Here is a 2,798-nt window from a genome sequence, read left to right on the forward strand (position 1 = left end):
CCGGCCTGGCAAAGACCATACTAATGCCGATGCGCTGTCGAGGCTTCCAGCATATATGGGAGACCAAGTAGAGGTCTTGGATGACTCCTTGGGTGTAACCACATTGCAGGTCTGTGTACTGAAACCAAGTCATACCGAAGAGAGAGAGCAGATAGGGGGAGCCTTAGCAGAGCCAGCTGAATCGGTAGGGCTTGCCTTGCTAGAGGATGACATGATAACAAGAGCTCAGCATACTGACCCAGAGTTGAAAGTCCTGATTAAATTGAAAAGTCAACTGGGGGACAAACGGGCTGTGTCGGACACCTATCCTTCCCTGAAAAAGTTTGGTCGTGTTTGGGACCAGTTACAGGTACAGGGACAGAGACTGGTCCGGGTGTTGCCTCCAAAACCGGGTTTTTTGTTAAAGACCCAAATAGTCTTGCCCCAGTCCATGGTGTCTGTGGTGCTTGGTCAGTTGCATAATGCCGTGACTGCAGCTCATTTGGGTGTGCAAAAGCTCCAAGGGAAAGTCAAAGAGCGCTTCTATTGGCCAGGATGGTTTACAGAAGTAAAAAAAATGGTGCCAGGAGTGTGCTGAGTGTGGAGCTCACAAACAGGCGGGACCAACCCCTCGGGCACCCCTTGTCCCCTCTGTTACCTCTCGCCCTTATGAAAGGATTGCAATTGACATCTTGGGCCCTCTGCCTGAAACATCACGGGAGAATAAGTACATCATGAAAGACTCTGCCTGGTTGACCTGAAGACTGGAGTTAAACTCTTCTGCTTCTCCTGACTATCTGCTTGGTCTGAGATAAGTTTTTGCTTTTTGTGGTTTTCTATTTGCTCTGCCTGTTCTGCATTTTTGGATCTTTTTGTGTTACCTTTTGACTTTGAATTTTTGGGATCTTTTGTGTGTTACCTTTTTGTCTTTGGGTCTTTTGTGCTTTTGACTTTTTGAACTTTTTGATTGACATTTGTACTGAATAAGTCCTACATTTTTTGCCTACATTTGTGGTCTGCAATTGGTTCTCTTTTTCCTGTGGAACCTACCAACTACATCCAACCATTTTTCACATTCATACGGGAAAGGAGAAGGATATAAATAAAAGTGACCAAGTCGTAACTGGAAGCAAACCGCTGAACAGTGCTATGGCAGCGGTTCCCAAACTTTTTAGGCCACGCACCCCCTTCTACATCCCGACCGGGTTCACGCACCCCCAATCACCCACACCTTAGAAGAAGAAAAAAAGCAACAGAGCCTATTTGTAGCCGCATTAGAAATTTTTCAGTGTGAACAAAAAACGAACAGAGGGGCAACTGCAACATTGTATCATATTAATCCCTGAACCAGAACAAAGCAAACAAACTACAGGTGTGAAAACGCCCTGAAACATAGTGTCAATACATTTAAGTTACACAAGGCGTTACTTTAAAAGAGCAATACGGATGGTGAGGACACACGCACAGGCTCAGAGACAGATTGCATCACATTTAATTTACAATTAACTATCCATAGCGGTAACATTAATCTGTATCAAATTACAGTTAAGTTACACATCACGACTGATGATCAGACCTCTGTTTCTCTCGCCTCAAAATCCTCACTCTCTCTCTTTAATGACTGATAGCTTTAGATGTCCCACCTGACAGTTTCCCCGATTTCAGCCAGATCAGCATATTTGCATGAATGTTGCTGAATGAATGAAGTTAGCTGTTAGCTGACGTTAGCTGGCCACGCTAGGCTAGCTAGTGTGTACGTAAGACAGTCTTGCAGCAGGAGCTGAAGTGCATTTTTTTAGTTTTGATTTTTAATTTAAAAGAGAATTATTATAATTCATGTTTCCATTTTGTTGAAAATCCCACTTACAAAAAAATTTTTTTTAATATTAATCAAATGTAATATTAATCACACTGTCATGCTTAAAAGTGACCGGGTGCGAAAAAGTCCGGGTGACGTAATGTTGAGTTTCGAACGACTCTTGAGTGACAGTTGTTATACCAACGATAGCATTATGTAACCCGGACGCCACATAGCCCGGGCACTTTTTGGCTATCAATCAGAGAGTCTTAAGAGTCTTTCGAAAGCCATCAGCTACTTTTTAGTCGCTTAATATTGTGCCTTAACTGACACTACATACCCGGACACTTTTTGGCTATCAGTCAGAGAGTATCAAGAGTTGTAAGCTGCTGTTCTTTAGTAAAATGTTGTGCAAACAATGCCCTGTTTTGTTCAAATGTAATTGTGGGTGCCGTCAGATATGTCTAAAAATCACAACACATTAAGGACTTTCTTAATTTAAGCACGACAACAGATGAATAGCTTATAGCTAACGAAATGCTAGCTGATGAAATGTGATTACTTTGATACTATAACAAACTAGCGAGTCAACAACTTTCCTCCCACAGTCAAACATGAAGCACATGATTGTTTTGGTTGGTTTATTGCAGGTCAAATTCAAGCAAGCTGGTCTCAGGTAGCAAAGTACAATGCGAGATGCCCTGAAGTAAATCGCATTATGAGGAATTTAATACAGCACCGGGCTGTGGCTTCCAAAAAGAGCCCGGGTGACGTATTGCTAGCGTTGGCACAGCAACTGTCACTCAAGAGTTGTTCGAAACTCAACATTACGGCACCAGGGCTCTTTTTCGCACCCGGTAACTTTTAAGCATGACAACACAATTTCATTTTTCTTCTCACGCACCCCCTAGTGGCATCTCACGCACCCCCATGTGTGCGCACTCCCTGTGCTATTGTGTATGCTATTGTGTAACAACACAGTCAGAAGTGGCACTGAAATTCTTAAGACAAGACACGGCAA

This window comes from Sprattus sprattus (assembly GCF_963457725.1).
Source record: "Sprattus sprattus genome assembly, chromosome: 7".
Classification (NCBI taxonomy): domain Eukaryota; kingdom Metazoa; phylum Chordata; class Actinopteri; order Clupeiformes; family Clupeidae; genus Sprattus; species Sprattus sprattus.